General features: G+C 36.1%; 1 protein-coding gene across 3 annotated transcripts in view; it reads right to left on the minus strand.

Annotated features, from left to right (window-relative positions):
* PKIA (cAMP-dependent protein kinase inhibitor alpha) overlaps positions 1–21,017 on the minus strand; it is an 84,480-nt gene that overhangs the window by 16,531 nt on the left and 46,932 nt on the right. For 2 of the 3 annotated variants that reach the window (XM_070481014.1, XM_044765910.2), the window contains 2 exons: positions 18,251–18,364; positions 16,319–16,447 (listed from right to left, as the gene is read on the minus strand). The gene's annotated coding sequence lies outside the window, so the exon portion shown is untranslated. The remainder of the gene's footprint in view (positions 1–16,318; positions 16,448–18,250; positions 18,365–21,017) is intronic. The other variant, XM_014853738.3, reaches the window with a different exon arrangement.

Here is a 21,017-nt window from a genome sequence, read left to right on the forward strand (position 1 = left end):
GTGCTTCTAGAATTTCTTCTTTTCCCTACTTGTCCAATGCCTATAAAATTGTTTCCCCATGACAAAATAAATTTCATCTTATTATCTTTGTATGTTCTTTAAGACACTCACCTGTTTGGCTTTCCTTTACTCCCAAACTTGTAAGAAAAGAGGTAGATACTAATTTTTCCTGCTTCCTCTACATTGCTTTATTTCTAATTCCTTTTCAATTTGACTTACATATCTTATCAATTTACCAGAATTGTCTTCTCAAAGAAAAACCATTACAGATTAATCGAAAAATTGAATAGGCTTTTCACAATAATCATCTATATCAAATTGCATACAGCATTTTACACATTATTCCTCTCTTCTTGAAACACGTTCCTCCCTTGGCCACCATAGTTACTGTACACTTTGTTCTCCCATAATCTTCTCCTATTTCTTCCTGCTCTTTCCCCTACTTACCTCCTAAGTAATATTTATTCTCATTTTTGTTCTTTATGTTCTGTTTGGTAATCCTGCTTACCCTAATAGTCTTCACTGGCACCTCTATATAGATGACTATCAAATCTGTAATGTGGGGGCCTGATATTTTTTGAAGCATGAGAATTTTTACTGCCTATTGGATATTCCACTGTGGTTGTCCTTAAAAACTCAAATTCAGTAAGTTCAAATGGAATCTCTTTGTTGTATCTCCACCTCCACCCCCAAAACTATTCATTCTCTTCATTATTTTAGTGCACATTACCACTATTTTCTCAGTCACCTATGATAGAAATCTTAAATTGTCTTCAATTACTCCATCTCACTAATTTTTCACATCCAATCATTTCTCAAACCTCATTGATTTAATTCTATCCATTCAATGTCATCATCTCTTTCTTGACTATTGCAATTGTAAGGCTAACTACTTACTTATCTAAACCTGTTCTTCTCCAACTTACCCTTTACACTATCACCAGAATTAACTTTATAGAACACAAAGTACTCAAAAATCTGCAGTAGCTCCTGGGAACCCACAAAACATGGTTCAGTTTTTTTGCAGGGCTCCCTAGAATTTGAAGCCAATCTCCTTTATTAGCCTCTTTCTCTACACTGTCTCTCCCATGCACACTAAGGCTCAATCATGGCTAGCACTTGCAAAATTTCTGATGTTTTCCTACTGGTTTTCTCATGCTGTTTTCTCAACCTGGAATGCCCTTCTCTCCCAATGATAACAAAATCCTCCTCATCTTGCAAGCCCAGTTTATAAGCCACACTCCCTCCCCATCTCTAGGTTTAATGAGTATCTTTATTATAGTGTTTATTTAATTTGGCACTATGCAAAAATTAATTATTTTCATGTTGCTCTTCTCCCTATATTATATTTTCCTTGAGATCTGCATCTTCAATCTTTGAATCCCTCACAATGCTTGGTATAGGATTTTATATGTTGTTCTTACATCTACCAATCTACCAAAAGTATTTTGTAGATTTGTTTTTAATCATCTTACTCAAGATCCTTATTAGTTAAGTAAATTTGTCAAGGTTGTAGCATTGTCAATACTAAAAGTAGGCTGAGAAAGCATGTTTCCTTATTCTCATTCAGTTCATTTTCTTGTCTCATAAGACTTTCCATCAATTTAAGGAGATGAACTATAGTCATTTCCTCTAATACACTTTTTCTTCTGTATGTTATTAATTATAACAGAGGATTTTAAAAAATAACAGCAACAGAAAACACTCTAGAATTCTTAGTAATCTGTCCTATTTTCACTTTATTGAGGGCTACCTTGTTTTAAGTTTTTTATAAAATATATATGAGTAAAGTAGCAAATTAATGCATGGGATGATTTGTTCTGTCCTTCACTTGTTAGGGCTTTTTACATCATTTATTTAACATTTCAAAGGGTTTATAAATCATTTACCAGCTAATCTTTGCAACATCCCTGCTTAGACAGTCAATTAGTTGAAGAGGTACTGTTGGTTGGCAAGTGACAAGTAATATTACTTGCATATTACAGATGAAGACACTAAAGCAGGGAGAGGTTAATTGACTTGACCATGTCTTACACAGTCAGTGGCAGTACTGATGTCAGAATGGGGACCTGAAGTTATTCACATCAGAATCACAAAAGCATTAAGAGCCTGGGGCTGGTGCTGTTCTTTGTTATATAATACTTTCTAAATCCTTTGTCTTCTCTCTTCCTTTTCTGGCTCTGTATGAGTCCAAGGAGGAAAGACTCTTTTAAAATCTATACCTTCTCATTAAACTAAGACTCCGTTTTTTTTTTTTTTTGGTCAAATAAATATTTAGCTTTTGAAAGGATTTTAGAACATTGACATATTTCTTCTTAAAATAACTCGTTATAAACTTTTCTATCTTTAAAATCACAATGAAAGCCCAAATCAAGCTCAGTAATATTTTCTGGTCTGTTCCAAGTTGTAACAAAGACCATAAGAGTAAAGAAACAGCTATTGTTTACGAATGCTTTATCAATAATAATAACAAAAACATCAAATATTTGCCAGATACAACACCAGGAAGTTTATGTAGATTATATCATTTAACTTTCTCAACAGCTCTATCAAATAGGTATGCTTATTATCTCAGTTTTAAAGATGAAATAACAAAGGTTTAGAAACATTCAGTCATGAAACTGGTGGGTGATTTAACCACTTACAAAACCAGTTGCCATTTTCCAACAGTTGTTTTGGAGCATACTAAACTTCGTTTTCTGTTGATGGTTTGCCATCAGTATTTCCTTTCAAACATGTAGGCAGTTCTCATACTGTTTTGAGACATTAGTCTGTAGGGTATACTTTATTGACATCCCTACAGAACCTGGCATTTTAATAATATCATCTGATATACATAAGATTAATTGACACCACTATCTCCTCCTTGATTCCTATGTTTGTTCTATAAGCACTCTGCATTCCAACTCCCACAGATCTGGTCCACTCATCCAGGCGATGGTCCTCATCTTCAGATGCCTCACTGTCAGGGCTGTTCAGCATTGTGACAGTAACAGCACACTCATAGGAACCATCAGTTTGAGAAGGACTTACAAAATTGTTTGACACCTGAACAAATGGTTCCAAAATATGAAAAAAAATCTGCAAAACTGAGATAAAAACTTCTTCAATTAATATTTTCATCAATAATATTAGTACAACTCATCAACTACAATGTTAGTCAGCTTCCGTATAGTTAGTTATCTATAAATTATATTGAATAGGTGATTTGGGTACATTTTAATACATTTGATAAGATGTAGTGTGAAGCTTTCTGACATGCAAGTCCCTAGGACTGAGGAAGGTTTAACAACGGCCCTGCTCACAATGAACTAGAAGTGACTTCAGTGGGAGGCTGAGGCAGGGATGCTGGGCTCAGAGAGTGAGAGAGCAGGTGCACGTTGGAGCCAGCTGTCTGGTATGAGAGAGCCAGGAATTCATGATTTATTGAGTGGGGAACATGAAGGCAGGGGACACTAGGATGTGAATCCTGGAGAAAATGTTCCTTTAGGAAGAGCAACAGCAGCAAAAGTCTAAGATGGCACTTTAACATATCACAATGCCACATTTAAAGTAAATTTGGTGTTCTTTTCCTTTCTGAATGAATAAAAATGTATTAATTAAAAAAACACACATTCACGCACATGCTAAGATCTGCTCTTCTGCAATCAAGTATTTTCTGCATAGTGTCTAAACATCTATTCCAATTGAAACAGTGCTTTTCAGCCAAAAGGAAAACAGTTGCTATGACTATGTTTCAACCTATTTTAAATATATGTATAATCATTGCCAATTTATGGGCTTTGCAGATACTAGTTTCCTATATAGTATTTATTATGTCCCTGTATTGAAAATGTCATTGCTCAGTATTATAATTAATGTGTTTCATCTTTATTATATGTCTGAATGTTAGGATTATTGATTAATCTCTTTATTAATGGAATGATCTGCAGCACAATGTTTAACACCCTTTTTCTCTATCATCATTATATGTCATCTTAAAGACTTTCCATACATCCATTTAAATGGGATTGTCAGTCTTTTCAGGCTTTTTTAAGTCAATAGGCTCAAGAGGGTAAAGGGAATGCTGAGGAACAGCAATATAAGTTAAACAAATTTAAGTAATTAAGAAAGTATAAATCTAGCCATTGAGAAATATATATTAATATTTACGTAATGTATAATGGATATATAAACCAATGGTTGCAAAATGAGACAATCCATTGGAAAAATAATCTTAAAATATGAATTAAAAGCTGTGGTAAAATCACTATGTGAATAAAATAAGAAAATTTTTATAAAAGGAGGAGATAAATAATAAGTGCATTTTTATTCGGGATAGAAGTTATCTGGAAAACCTCATGATATTTTGGTGGATTATCAAAATCACTTTACTATCAATATTGAGCATCTCTACTATCAACTTTATTATCAATATTGGAAATTATCATTATAACTATTTCATTATCAGGAACATTCAAGAAACTATTTAAAGTGCTAAACATTGGTTTTAACAAGTAAACAACTAATCCAATGAAGAAGTTACAATGAACTGAGAAATTAAAAGACATCAAAGAGAGACATTTCATTGACTGCATTATAAACTATTTGAGGGTAGAGAGTTTGTTTTTCTTGTTTGCCCTCCAAATTTCAGAAAAGGGTTATATGTACAGTGCAGGGTACTAAGGAAATATTAACAAATAAAAATTTTGGAATTCATTATTCTGTGGTATAAATCAGGGTTTCTTTTGTACTGATGTAACCAGAAAATTTTTATTTCAGTATTATGAATTATTAATGTATTTATCTAATTCCCATAATGTTTGTGTCAACCAAACGTATTTGAGTGATCAGTATAAGACTTCATACTCATCCTATCTTCTAGGCTTTCATTTTTGCATATCACTTCATTAATTCAATCAACTTTAGATATTTCTATAGTCCAACCAAAGAGTATAAAAACACATAGAACAAGCACTTCCCAAAGAACTCTAAATAAAACAGGTCTCAGATTTCAAACGAGAGTCATGCTTGGTTATATTCCATCTAAGTGCTTCATTTGAAGGAGACTTTTAACCCTGCTGCACGTGTAAATCACCTAGGGTGACAAACTTAGCAATGGCTGGCCCCAGTACCATATCTGGTTTTTGTCTAGATGTTGATAATTTTTTGGTTGAGAACTTTATTTCATTGGTTCAAAAGGCAGCACAATAGTTAATAGCAAATGTGTGTGCGCACACGCGCGCACACACACACACACACAATCCCCAGTGCTTTTAAAAGCTGTGGGACAGGCTTAATCATAACTATTGAGTTCAAATGCCATTTGTCAACTTATGAAAGTGAAAGAAATCTTGGAAAATAATTTAAAGACAAGTCTTTTGGGTTTTTTGAATTAAAAAAAGTCTTGTAGAAATCTTTAGGAAATAAATACAAAAAGGTGGCACACAAAAATCTTGTTGCTTTGTTTACTCCCTAGTCTGTGGCAATGCAAACAACAGAAATTAACATGGAATTTAAATTAAGGAAGGATGTATTATATTAAGTATAGCCAAACATTATCTAACTTGCCATTTTTTTCAAACAAACTAAATTTCTGCTCTTTCCCTCTTTCCCCATCTCCCTTTAAGGTATGCCACCTCTACCCCCTAGCTTGTTGCCCCCAACACTTATATTCTCTACCAGAACATGTTTGTGTACTTTATTATTATACAACAGTCCAACAGTAAAAGATCATAAATGCAGGCAGAGAATGCCCTTATACATTTTTAACATAGAAATAGCATTTCAAAAATGAATTACAAAAGAGTGAAATTTAAAAAATTGAGTTATTGCTAAAGTTTGCAGATAACGTTATCATGTGTCTTAAAGAAGCAAGAGGGATAAGGCATAGAAGGAATGGGATGTTGAGGGCAATGAAAATAAGCAGTTATTGCAGTCTATTATATGCCATGTACAATGGATTTAGAAGACAGAGGTTTGAGTACCATCATTATTATTTGTTTGCTATATGATGCTGGGCAAAATATTTAATTTCATTGGGCTTCGGTTTTCAGCCTCCAAAATGTGGGTTCCAAGACTATAAAAATACTTCAAATCTTTTCTAGGTCTAAAAGTCACTGAACTTAGTATCCATGTGCCCTTTATACAGGCCAAGTTTTCACAAAACATAGCATTCTTCTAAAGGCCTTTAGAGAAAGGAAAAGCTATATTTAGAAAGTCCATTCAGTGTCCAGGGGTGTTCTCAAGTCTTGCTGCTATTTATAACCAGGTGTAGGCCAGTGGGACAACACACTTGCCTTAACTAATAACTGCCCAGCTTCCTTGGAGTTAAAGATAAGTTTTCCATTATTCTAATTGCTGACCTAAGAAATTGTTTAGGGCCCGCCCTGTGGCCAAGTGGTTAAGTTCACACGCTCTGCTTTGGGGGCCCAGGGTTTCGCTGGTTCGGATCCTGGGCACTGACATGGCACCGCTCATCAAGCGATGCTGAGGTGGTGTCTCACATAGCACAACCAGAAGGACCTACAGCTAGAATATACAACTAGGTACTGGGGGGCTTTGGGGAGAAGAATCAAAAACAAGATTGGCAACAGATGTTAGCTAAGGCCAATCTTAAAAAAAAGAAAAGAAATTGTTGAAAACAAGAATTGTTTTAATTTACTTACTGAATTGCCCAGTTGTTACATGGCCTGACATGAAACATGACTTAAAAGGTTGCATTTTGGTGTGGACCTATAGCCTTCGGCCTGCTGTTGCATCATAGGTCTCTTACACAATGAAACACGTACAACCGTTTTCAGTTCCAGTGGGTGAGTGTTCCTTACAGGGTTTTTTCCTTATGAATTTCATGCTAATTTACTCCAATTTGAATGTAGGTAGAAATTTATAAATTTCTCCAAGGACATATTTTCATTCTTATGAATCTTGTTGATTTTATTTTAATACAGAGGACCTTACCAAATTCATAGACATTTGAGAGAGTAAAAAACAAAAGGAAGCAAAGGCATCACTGGGAAAAAACCCAAAACCTCAAATAGAAAATGAGAAACTGCCAGAATTACATAGTGTTAGTAAGAGAAATTAACACAGATAGACGGAGAAGCTGACTCCCCTTGTAAACAGTCTTTAACTAGGCTAGTCACCAGAAGGAGGATGACCTGACTCAGGGATCTTTTCTTTTTTCTTTGTAATTTTTTTTAACAATCTCAAAACTTACAGAAAAGTTGAAATGGCAATAAAAATAACTTATTTCCCAAACCACTTGAGAGTAAGTTGCCAACACAATGCCTTGTCACCCCCAAATACTTTAGTATTTCCTACGTATATCCAAATATAGTCATGAAAATCAGGAAATTAACACTGGCGCATTACCACAGTGCTATCTAATCCTCACACCTCTTCCATTTTTTCAGTTATCCCAATCATGTCCATTATAATAAAAGGATCAGCCAAGAATCATATGTTGCATTTAGCTGTCCTGTCTCTTTAGCTTTTTAACCTGGAAAATTTTCTCAGGCTTCTCTTGAACTTCATGATCTTGAAACTTGTAAAGATTACAGACCAGTTATTTCGTAAGATTTAGCTGTTTATGTTTGTCTCATGATTAGATTCAGGATTCCTGTGGCTGGTAGGAATTCCACAGTAGTGAAGCTCTCTCTGTTCTTCTCACTGCATCCAATCAAACGATTTTGGAAACTTTTAATCTGTACCCTTACTGGGATATTAATTTTACTCATTTGATTAAGGGGTATTACCCAGGCTTCTCCATTGTAAAGTTATTCTTTCCTCCTTCATCATTAATAAGTTTTGTGGTAAGGTACTTTTTGATTATGTAAATATCCTCTTCCTCCTTAAACATAATTTATTCAATTTAATTATTTATATCAGTATGAACTTATAGACTCCTATTCTATTCAATGGACTATAATCTGTTTCTCCTGTTATTTATTTTGAGGCTCAGATTATCAAGATTTGCCCAGTGGAAATTCCTTCAATTTGGTTTATATGTCCTTTGATGTTTCTCCATTATTCTTTGATATCTTCCTTACTTCCTGAAACAATAATATATTATAGAGTCATCTTATACTTTCCCTGCCCTAACTCTGAAATCAGCAATTTATTCAAAGAGCTTTAGTTCCTTCAATTAGAGAAGTGTATTTAGAAACCAGGTTCTGGACACTAGGTGTGTTCATTGCTATTGCAAAGTAGCAGCCCCAGGTACTCTGAATAAACAGAGCTAGAGGATTTATGTACATGCATACGTATGCAATAGGAAAACATATATTCATAAACATTTATACATTCATTATATCTTTGTTTACTCCTATATCTGTCTATATATTGAAAATCATGAGTTCATAGTAACATCCTCCATTCCCGTTCAACACCACAGAGTTCATTCTAGTTTTTGCCCTTTTCAAATTTTAACTCTCTGCTCAGCATTGTGAAACACTGATTACTATAAGCTTAATATCCTTACTTATTTGATCAATTTCCCGGTATTTAAGCAAATTCTTCTACCTGCCACTCTCCCATCCCACACATTTTCTCCACCTAGCACAGGTTATGACTATGCGTATTGAGTGGTTGCTGCGGCCACTTCCACGTGTGAATGTCTTTCTCATGCCAGTCAGACATCAACACTCCACACTAGGCTCCCTGTGCAGACATCCTCTTGCCCCTTCTTCAGCTCTGAGACCCGTTACCAAGCTATTATGGTTCCTTCCATGCCCACCCTCCCCATGCCAACAAAGGCTTACTGACCTCATCTAATGGCTTTTGGACTAAATTGTTCAAGAAGGGAAGGGACAAGGAAGAGGATGAGGAAAGAGAAGTGGAAAGGATGGATAGGTATCTTTTTCTCTAAACAATATCTGAAGAGGTCCTTTATTTAGAAAGTTATAAAGACATTTGAATAATCAGCTGAAGAATTGAACCTAGATTACGTATCTGTATATTCTATCTATATCTGTAACACACCAATTTCATAGCAACAATAATATATGTAACAAACTTTATCATCTTATCTATATATTTTAATACCCAGCAACTTAATAAATAATACATAGTGCCATTTGGCTGTTAACTACCAGCCCATTTCTATGAATGGGTTTGCAAAACTCCTAGCTAAGAATGCTTGGGATAGCATCTATACTGGTCCTTATTGAATCCTCTTCCTCTTTTATCACTGAGGTTTTAAGTCATCCGTAGATTCTCGGTTGCATCTCGTGGGTGAGTTGCCTGATCATTGGTGGTCACGTCTGGTCTCCTTGTATGGAGCAAATACACTAGCTTGGTCTCTCTCAAAGGGCTGTCTGCAAACCATTTGCAGCAGAATCAACTGAGATCCATGGACCCTTCCTGAATTCCTGCTCAGAATCTCTGTAGGGGGTAATGGGTATTTGGAAGACACCTCAGCTGATTCTCATGCATCAAATATTGAAACCATAGTGTTGCTCACATGTCTACAGTTCCTCAAAGTTCACCATTTAAAACACATAGGTCTCACCAACTATAATTCTTTTGTTTTAGCTCTATCAGTTCAGATTCGTTATTTAATGAACTTGGAAATTGCTAAATATGGGAATAGTAAAATGTATCTATCTTTTGCAAAAATAGCTTCTACCAAATGTCTCCATAAGATGAAATGATCTTGTTTGGAGGAATCTTATAGATCTTCCAGGTCTTAGGGGACAGCAAGTACAAAGGCCCTGATGCTGGGAAAGCCTTTACAGCAAGAAAAATCCTGGAGGCCAGGGTGTGAGAGAATAGTAGTAGTAAATGAGTTTGGAGAATAAGGTGGGAAAACATTGAATAAGAGCCTGTAGGACATGTAAAGCAGTTTAATATTTATTCTAAAAGTGATGGGAATGGGTTTTGAGAAATAACATGATCTGATTTATGTTTCTTAGATTCTGGCTATTGTATTGGTTATCGACTGTAAAGATTGGGCAGGGTTGAGGAACGGGGAAATCGTGGAGAGGCTGCCTATTGCATTAGATGAGGCAAGCAATGATGGCTTGGAGTAAGGTGAAGATGGTGAGAGGTAGATGGATTCAGAATATATTTTCAAGTTAGAGCTGGCAAGAATTTCTGATAGACTGGATGTAGGAATTGTGGGAAAGTGAGAATTTAAGGCTGCATCCAACATTTTTGGCCTGAACAACTGGATGAGTTATGGAGCCAGGAAAAACTGGAGTGGAAGGGGTGGATCAAAGCAAAATATTTAGTTTTATTTGCTGAATTTGAAATGTCTATTATGCATAGAGAGGAGATATTTAGTGGGAAACTAGGCATTAGGAGTCTACAGCTTGGGTGAGTGGTTAGGGCTAGAAGTATAAGTTTGGGCATCACAGTCATCTGCCCATTAAGGTAATAGGACCAGATTCAAACTCATGAATAGTGAGTGTAGATGGAGAGTGAGAAGGGCCAGGAATGAGCATTAGGGCTCTCTCCCATTAGATGCTGAGGGGATGGAGGCATCACCAAAGTAGACTGGGAAGGAAACATAAGTGAGGAAGGAAGAACTCTACGAGAGTATGGTGTCCTGAATGCTAATGAAACAAAACATCAATCCTGGAAATTATGGAAGCTCATTTTCAAAGTTTCCTGCATTAATGAGAATTTGAAACTTGATATTCTAAAAAGAGTTTTAGCAAACAGAATAGAGAATAATTTTCTATCATGAGTGATTGATTGTAGTGGCATGGGGAATGGAAAAGTTGTGAAAAGAGAATCACAAATTTAGAAAAACACAATTTTAAACAAAAGTATCCATTTATAAAACAAGTACACAGTATTGAGACATTATGTTTTGTCTTTGTATCAACTGCAGCTAGAGCATGATATATGTGGAGGATGAGGATTACAGATTAATATCAAATTCAGGGAAAATATCTGAATTCTTTTTTTTTTTATAGATTTCAAAACATATATAGCTTTTGAGACTTGTTATATTTCAAACAGAATTTTCTAAATAAGCATAATGATTTTAGAATCAGAATAAACCTTATATAGAAAATGACTTATTTGAATGCACATAGTTCATGGTTGAAGACTAGGACTCAGGTCTTCTGGTTACCAAGTATTATTTCTTATTTTAATACTGTTTAAAATGTATAGATGATTAGAAAAAGGGACTTACCAGTGATCTCTTAATTTTTTTTACCAACTATTAAATAATTAAAGGTTAAGGGAAATAAATCTCATGAGGATTAATTTGTAGGCAGAGCTTATAAGAGGGCAAAAAAATGGGAGACGCATTTCCACATGGATAAATATGAGATTTTAGAAGAAAACAATGAAAACTGCACTTATAAGGTCATGACACTATCTACAGGAAATAAAGACAACTATCATGGGAATAGTTGATAATTCTGAAGGTAAATTTGGAATATGAAGACTGATGCAGATTAACATCTGATTACAATAAAGACCAGATAAGGAAAGGTAACAAAGACTTCTTCATCCAGTGACAGCTTGTCAGGCACGGGGGACCTTTTGATACTTTGTCATTTTGGGACAGTGAACCTTGCCACAGAGTGAACGCTTAATTAAAGAAGTACTTCAAGAAAAATATAAATATGATTCAAGAAATTCATGGATAGTGAAAGCCATGCTGGATTATTTCAAAAAGCTAAAGATGACTAGGTTAAGTCACTTTCCTTCCTAGTAACAGAATAATTGTCACATGAAAGATCTCTCTGTGCCACTAAGAAAGACAAAAGCCTGGGACCCGTGGCTCCACAGTCTGATAGTCTAGAGCTATGCTGTCCAGTATGGTACCCATTAGCCACATGTGGCCATTGAACACTTGAAATGTGGGCTAGTTAGACTCCAAAACTGAAATTTTAATTTTATTGTATTTTATTTAATTTACATTTAAATAAAAAAAATCACATGTGACTAATGGCTAGAGTATTGGACAGCACTAAGAACATTTCCATTATCATAGAAAGTTCTATTGACCAGGGCTGACCTAAAACATTTTAAAAACATTTTACATTTATTCCCCTTTGCTAAGAAAATCTTCTCTCTTATTAATAAGTAATATTAACAAGATGGTTAGATATAAGCTCAAGATCCTAAGACCTATTGCATTTCTATAAGCCAGCAACAAAGAGAGAGCATAAAAATAATTTAAAATAGCAAAAGAAAAAGAAAAGGAAAAGTCACCTAGGAATAAATATAAATAAATATGTGCAAGACATTTATGGAGAAATTGATAAAAACTTATTGAAAGATATTAAAAAAGTCCTAAATAAATGGAGAGAGACACCTTGTTTATGGAAAGAAAGACTCATCATAATGATGTAAATTCTTCCCAACTTAATTTATACATTAAATGTAGTTTTAATCAAACTACTTAACCAAGGTTTTTGTAGACCTGCTAATTCTGAAACTTATAGGAATGGTCAAATGGCCAAGAATAGCTCAAAGACACCTAAAGAACGTTAACATAGAAGGATTTACTCAACAGATATAAAGATCATTGTAAAGCTATATTACCTAAGACAGTGTGGTGGTGTTTCGGGGTAGTCATACAGTCTCGTGGGACAGAATAAAAGAGTCCAGAAATTGACCATAAACTATTTGGACATATCACAAAGAAGTCATTGCAGATTACTGGGATAAGGATGGACTATTTCCTAAATGGTCTTGGAAAACTTATTTATTCATAAGGAAACAAAGAAACTGGATAATACAAACAAACCAGTTCTAAATGGATCAATGGCTTGAATACAGAAGAAATAAAAATACCATAGAACTTTTAGAAGAAAATCTTCTATATTTGTGTAGCATTAAACTAGGAAAGGACATTTTAAGTAAGACAAAAAGACTAACCTAAAAGATAAATTTGATTTCATTAAAATTAAGAGCTGCTATTTATCACAAGACAACATTGAAAAAGAGGACAAAACATAACTTATTTGTACCATATATAGTTGATAAAGAACTATTAATTTACTTGTATTTAAAGAACAATAAGAAAGAAGTAATAAAAAGATAAACAGTAGAAAAGTGGACAAAAGATATTCTCTGGAATTTCACAGAATTGGAAATATAAATAACTCTTAAGCAAATGAAAGGATTATCAACCTATTGGTAATTAGGGAAACACAAATTAAAACTGTTATAGACTGAATTCTGTTCCCTAAAATTCATTTGTTGACCCCCCAACTCCAAGTGTGGCTGTATTTGGAGACAGGACCTTTAAAAAGGCAATTATGGTTAAATGAGGTCATAACAGTGGGGCCCTAATCTACTCTAACTAATCTCTTTATAAGAAGACGAGTGACACTGGAGTTGCATACACACAGAGAAAAAGCTACATGAGGACATAGTGAGAAGGCAGTGGTCACCTGAAAGCCAAGCAGAGAAATTTCAGCGGAAAGCAAACCTGCCAACACCTTGACCTGGAATTCCAGCCTCCAGAACTGTGAGAAGATTTCTGTTTTTTAAGCCACCCATCTGTGCTAATTTGTTATCGCAACCCTAGCAGACTAATACAGAGACTAAATGAGATTTTTTTTCTTGAGGAAGATTAGCCCTGAGCTAACATCTGTGCCAAGCTTCCTCTATTTCATATGTGGGATGCCTCCACAGCATGGCTGATGAGTGGAGTAGGTCCACGCCCAAGATCTGGGCCCATGAACCTGGGCCAGCTAAGTGAAGCATGAGGAACTTTTTAACCAATTGGCCATGGGGCTGGCCCAGAAATGAAATTTTATACCAACTAGATTGGTCGTTCTAACTGATGAGGCTGTAGAGCAAAGAGACTGGAAATTGATTCCATAACTTTGGAAAATATTTTGTCATCATCTTTTAAAGTTAAATATTTGAATTCCCTATGACTCAGCAATTCTACTCTTAGTTACATATGTTAAAATACACCTTACACATGTGACTGGAACACATTAAAATAAATGTTCACGGAAGTACTGTTGATAATAGGTTCCAAATGACCCAAATATCATCAATAGGATAATAAATATATTTTCCTATATTTATACAATGAAATATTACACATTAATGAAAATGAATGCACACTAGTTAAAACAAGATGGATAAACCTTAGAAACATAATGTTGAGTGAAAAATAACAAACACAGAAGACTACAGTAAGTATGATATAAAACTCAATAATTAGCAAAATCACATGTATAGGAAAAAATACATAAAAATTAAGTGAATGTTGAACATAAAGCTAAGAGCAGAGTTATTTCTTTGGTAAAAGCAGGAAGGTGGGATCCGGGTAGAGCACAAAGAGAAGATTCAGCAGTTTTGATTCTAGTTCTTAGTTTTGGTGGTATGTTTACATAAGTTTATTTTATTATTATGTCTCATAACTTACATATATTTGAATATACCCTTTCACATGTACCAATCATTATACAATAATATTTTAGAAGTCCAAATTCCCTAGATACCAAAGATAAACCCCTAGATATTAATTACAGAAAAGAGTCCACTTTGAAACAACAAGCATATTTACTCATAAATCTTTTGTGGTTGAAACCTTCAAGCTGTGAAATTCTTCCCCCTTCATATGAGGACTTTATGTTCCATAACAAAGCCTCCTACTTTGGGACAATTTGCCATCTTTATTTAAGTGGTACTAGTCCTTTGGCTGCCTAGAAATTTTAAAAACAACTGATACCTACATCTCCTGCCCCCCAGAGAATACAGGAAATGGAGGGAGCAGGGGAGGCACTCATGCATTATTGATAAACACATACAAAGGTAAAAATGGTACAAAGCTATTTCCCCATCTAGCAACTCAGAATTTGCTTCCATCTGAATATCACACATTAATAGAAGAATACAATAACCAAATATAAGTGGATTTCCTCTTATTCTGCCATGAGTTCCAGGGTGACATTTTAGATTATTATTTCATCTTCATGTCTGAGAGAGTACGTGCATATGTGTGTTTTGGTTCTGTGGAAGCTGCATTATGCTAAATTTACCTTTCTTTCTTTAATTAAATGGCTTTTGTTCTCCCTGGGGAGTGTAGAAGATGGCAACAGTAAATTACAGAGAAATAGCTGCTCTAGTACTACGGCTATACTCCTGATCTGGGGAAATGTATAAATAGCAGTGTAGCAGCTAGTGATTCTGAAATTGCCCTTAACTTTGTCATTATAAAAAGGCTCGAAAAATCATGTTTTGAGAATAACGGGGCACAGAAGTTTATCAAAGGGATTTTCTATCCATCTTCAAGTCATTTTATAGTCTAATGTAGGTATCATGGCTAATGCAATGGGATGATATGTAAATGATTAAAACTAGATAAATTCTGTCAGCTATGTTAGCAGTCTGAGCTCTAGGCTTTCATCCCGTGGATACCTCTGCCATAGACCTTGGCAAGTAGGAGGTCTGTGTTGGTTTTATATTTATCCTTAGAATCATGGGGACTCATCCATTCTTTCAACAAATATTATCACTTACATTCCATGTGTCAGTTACTGTGCTGGGTCCTGAGAATACAAAAGTCAACACACAAGGAAATACAAGGATGAAACACGTTTTCTACCATATTAACTTTTTATCATTCATTCATCTATAAGTCATTCAACATGTGTCTTCATATCGAGTACTCAGTAGGGGTCAAATGCTTTGCTAAACACTGAGTATAACTGTGAATGAGATGGATAGGCCCTGATTTTGATGTCACTACTGACGTTTGTTTTGCCATATAATGCGACATCTTCATTATTCCCTTTGCCCTAAGTTTTTATCTCTAGTTGCTAGTGCAAATAAAATTATTAGTGGGGTTTTGACACGCACAGGTAAAATGAAACAGAACTCCTCTTCCCCATGCCCCATTCTCCTCCCTTCTAACTCCCTATGTGTGCTCACTTGTGCCAAGACCAAAACCAGACATGCTCCAATAAGAACCAAGCCGATTTCCCCGCACCATTGACTGAGGCTATTCCTCACTTAGCAGACTAGATGCCACCATAGCCCTTAATTTTAATAAGCAACTAGAAGATCATGGGGACAACCGATGAAAATGATTTGTCTTAGGAGAAAACACTGAAAGGGTTAATCTGCTGCTCCACATGCCTGACCTCCTGGGATTCAACCACAGGCACCAAGATCACTAAGTGTACTTAGCAACAGTGAGCTAAAAATGGAAAAGAGCATCACACTGTTATTGTATTTGTTTTCCTCCAAGGTACTCTCTGATAAACACCACAACCTCCAAGGGAATTGCGAATAGCTTCCTTGGAGGGCAGGTTACATATCCATCTTTTTCCAAGCAGTCATATCCTATCCAGCTATCAGCACACTTTATCAAGGTGGTTGAATGTGTGAGATTAAACATTCTTACCTGAGTGGAAACCTTCTTGTCCTTAATTCATTGGCTATACTGGATTTTTTTTTCGCAGATCAGACCTTCAGACTTCTACCAGAAATCTTTCCTTTGGGGAAACCAGGCCTTCCCCCAAAACTCAGGAAACTGAAATAGAGACAGCAAGAGAAAGGGAAATTATCTGTACATACAGATTTCAATTTTTTTAAAGTTTTGAGTAAATGTTCAAGCATATATCTTCTAAACAGTATAACTTAAAGGAAATTCACAGTTTTTAAGTCTGAATTCTCACAAAGTTAACATATTATGACAAGTACAGGTTGTACTTGGGGTCTTCAAGCCAAGCAAAGACTTCAAAAAAAGCCCAGTTATCCTTTGTTCATTAAGACACAAAGTAAGGGCAAAAGGCAAGTTTTCTAAGTCTTTCTTTAAAAATTACTTTCTTCAGTCTTCACCTAGATCTTCAGGAAATTATTAACTTGACTAAATTAAATTATTCCTAAAATAAACATAGGAACATGCAGACAGATATTTCACAGAGACCTTTAAGGTACAATATCCTTGCCACATGCACTGCAGGCTGGTCTTTTCAAGCACTGTCACACACAAAAGTGGGTGTGTGTGTTTGTGTGTGTCTCCTTTTGTGAGGGGGTGGTAGGGAGGGAATAAACCTGTTGACTGCTTGTCAGTAATTTAGAAAGATAGATATTAGGGGGAAGGCAAAGGCTACAGCAAGTGAAACAATGAAGTCCCGAGGTTGGTTCAAAATAACAACAGCAGTTTTCTGAGTAACTAAGGGAGCAGTGTCCTCACATTATAGCCACACCTGTTACAGGACCAACTGCCCATAAATTTCACACCATCATTAATGGGAAAAAAGCGGCACTAGCTTTCTTTCCCTTTATCCATTGGCCATTCTCATATAAGTTATTTTCCTCTTTAAAGTCATGCTCTTTCTTATCTGTTTAAAAACCCAAAGATCTAATAGGAGTGACACATAATGGGCCATGCCTTGGTACTTGTCCCAATAATGGCTCTGTAAGGAGTGCTGGATTGTTAGGGTCCTATAAATCATTTGGGATTGCCTTAGTTTGAGTTCCCCTTAATGCTTTTCCTTTAAGGCATTTAGGCACTTTTGTATCAGTAACAATTTCCTCTATTAAACTAAGTCTAGGATCCTAAGTCTCTAATCTTCTGGAGAACTGTGGGTATCTTTGATAGATTAAAAAAAAGTGAAATGATTAAGATTTCAAGTTGACCATTCATTCAACAAACATTTACTAAACACCTAAAGTATATCAGGGGTTAAGTTAGGCCCCAGTGTTAACCATTAATAAAACCATTTTCTTATCATCTAGAATTCAATGTATTGGGACGTCCAGATAAGTAAATCCATAATTACAATACAAATTACTACAGAGTGCTATAGGAAGACAAAGCAGGACCTTAATCATGCTTTGGACTGTAGTATATGAGGAATATCAGCATGGCTTCCTGTAGAAGGCAATGCCTGACATGGATATGTAACATGAAGGAGAGGTGAATTTTTGAGGCATAGAGAAGAGAAATTCACGGCACCAAGAAAAAGAATGATTAAGATTTGGACCAGAAACGAGCTCCACATACAACCAGTACAAAGAGTGCTCATCAGAGTGTAAGAAAAGACGACAGTGGAGAGAGTGGTAGAACCCAGATCATGAATGGTCCATGTTTGTATAGCAAGTGCTATGGTCTGAATGTTTGTGTCCCCTGAAATTCCTAAATTGAAATCCTAATCCCCAAAGGTGATAGTATTAGTAGGTGGGCCTTTGGGAGGTGATAAGGTCAGGAGAGTGGAGCCCTCGTGAAGGGTATCATGCTCTTATAAAAGAGACCCTACAGAAGTCCCTAGCCCCTTCTGCCATGTGAAGATACCATGAGAAGTCTGTGACCCCAGAAGAAGGCCCTCACCCAACGATGCTGGCATCCTGGTCTTGGACTTCCAGCCTCCAGAACTGTGAGAAATAAATTTCTGTTGTTCAGAAGACACCCCGTCTGTGGTATTTTTGTTACAGGAGCCAAAACCTATTAAAAGACAGTTAGGATGTGAGCTTTTATCCTAAGGAAGATGGGAATCCATTGAAGGATTTTAACTGGAAAGTTAAAGTTGGAAGAGAACAGAGAAAAGTTGATTTGCACAACACGATTAGGTGTTTTTATAGGAAAAAATTGTCTCAGTTTTAGAATGATCACTCTGGAAATACTGTGGCTGGATTCATGGAGAAGGGTGGTAGCAATCTTGGACATAGAAAGGGTAGTTAGTAGTCCATTAATATAAGTCAAACAAGAAAGGGAACATAACATTTGTGAGTTTGTGACTGACAGTTCTTTTCTTTCAGTACTCTACTTGAAAAATGTTATGTCAATGCTTCTGGCTCCATAGTTCCAGATTAGAAATATGCTGTCACTGGAATCGGTGTTTCTCTTTAAGTAATGCTTACTTCTCCCAGTCTATTTTCAAGAGTTTTTTTCCTTTGTCTTTATTTTTCAAAAGTTTAATTACAATCTGTCTTGGCATGGGTATCTTTGTGTTTATCTTATTTGAATTTTGCTCAGGTTCTCGAATCTGTAAGTTTATGTCTTTTAAAAATTTGGGAACTTTTTAGGCATTTCTTCGAATACTTTGGCAGTCTTACTTGCTCTCTTTTAATTCTGGGACTTTGATGATACGAACGTTAGCTCTTTTGTTACTGTTCCACAGGTTCTTGAGATCCCATTCTTTGCCACCTCCACTCCCCACTGAAGTCTGTTTTTCTCTCTGTTTTTCATATTTGGTAAATTCTATTGATCTGTCCTCAAGTTCCAGATTCTAGGCTTTGTCGTCTCCACTCTACTATTGAGCCTGTCTGGCAAGGTTTTTATTTTGTTTATTGTATTTTTCAGTTCTACCATTTTCATTTGTTTTTATTGTTATAGCTTCTAGTTCTTTGCTTACATTTTCTATTTTTTTCCCATTTACTTCAAGGAACGTATACTCGCTTATTGAAGCATTTATGTGACAGCTTATTTAAAATCCTTGTCAGATAATTCCAACACTTGATTTATCTCAGTATTGGTATATGTCTTTTCTATTCATTTTGTGATTTCCTGGTTCTTGGTATGATGAATCATTTTCAATTGCATTCGGAACATTATGAGTAATATATGACTCTGGATCCTATTTAATCTTATTATTATTTTTTAGCAGGAAGTCCCCCTATACTGAGGTATAGCGTGAGGTCTGGAGGAGGGGGTGCGTGCAGCTTTCCACTGGGCCCTGCTAACAATACGCCAGCAAAAGTAGGCACTGACTCACAGTGTGTCACTGCAGACAGATGGGGTAGAAGCTCAACTCTCCTCTTGGCCCTGCTGACACCTTACCCCCAAAAGTGAGACCACTCATGTCATCTTGATGCCTCTAAGTGGGAGTGGAGGTTCAGCTCCCCACTACATCCCCGGACACCAAGGGAGGGGGAAATGAAGTGTTAACTGTCCTTCTTGACACCACCTCATTCCATCTTATTGAAATTGGGTGGGGGTAGAGGCTCAGCTCTCTGCTGGGCCCCAGTGACACCAGGGAGGGAGGAAGAGCTAGCCCTGCTTTGTGCCACCTCATTCGGTCCTATTGTTTCAAGATGGGTATAGGGATTCAGCACCCTGCTGGATCTCACTGACACCAGGTGTTAGGGGCAAGTAGAATGTCTACTAGCTCCAATTTGCAACATTCCTGCTGTTACTGACATCAAGTAGAGGTGGAGGTCCACATTGGACCCTATGACTGTGTGGCAGCAGCCTGGTGGTAACTAGCCCTGTCAGGCACCACCTTCTTAAGTCTCTTTGCTGATGAATAGGGTGGAGGCTCAGCTCATCAGTGGACCACACTGAAGCAACTTTGGTGGGGGAGTCAGAGTTCACAATTTGCGTAACAAAGCAAATAAAGTAGTATTAAATTATAACCTACAGTATAAAATAAAAATCCATGACTTCTTACTGATATCAATAAATAACTGGATGCAAAATGAATGGGGGAGAATAGACAAGTCTCTAGTACAGAAGAATTCCAAATAGTTTATGTAGATACTCCACCTTAAGCTTAACTCCCCACTCCTTAGTTGTGGGCTGGGCATAGTGACTTCCTCGCAAAGAGTAAAGTATGGGAAGGGGAACAAGAGTAACTTTACAGTGGAGAAACCTAGAAAACACCACCCAGCCACGTGATCAAGGCAGCAGTCATAAATCATGTTGACAGTATGTACCCTTAATGTGATCTGACAAAATGGCCCTTCTACTCTGTGGTCTTCCTTCCCAAACACAGACTCCCAACCTTATCATGAGAAATGTATCAAACAAATTCCAATAGTGGGCATCCCACAAACATCTGACTAATACTACTCAAAATTGTCAAGGTCATCAAAAACAAGGAAGGTCTGAGAAACTATCAAAACTAAGAGAAGTCTAAGGAGACATGGCAACTAAATGTAATGTGGTACCCTGGATGAAATCCCACAACAGAAAAAGGACATTAGATAAAAACTAGGGAAATCTGACTAATGTATGAACTTCGTAAGTGATATTGTATCAATATTTGTTAATTGTAACAAATGTAACATACTAATATTCTGATGCTAATAATAGAGGAAAATGGGTGTTGTGTAATATAGAATGTAATATAGAAACATCCTATACTATTGTCCTAATT

This window comes from Equus asinus, chromosome 12 (genome assembly GCF_041296235.1).
Source record: "Equus asinus isolate D_3611 breed Donkey chromosome 12, EquAss-T2T_v2, whole genome shotgun sequence".
Taxonomy (NCBI): Eukaryota; Metazoa; Chordata; class Mammalia; order Perissodactyla; family Equidae; genus Equus; species Equus asinus.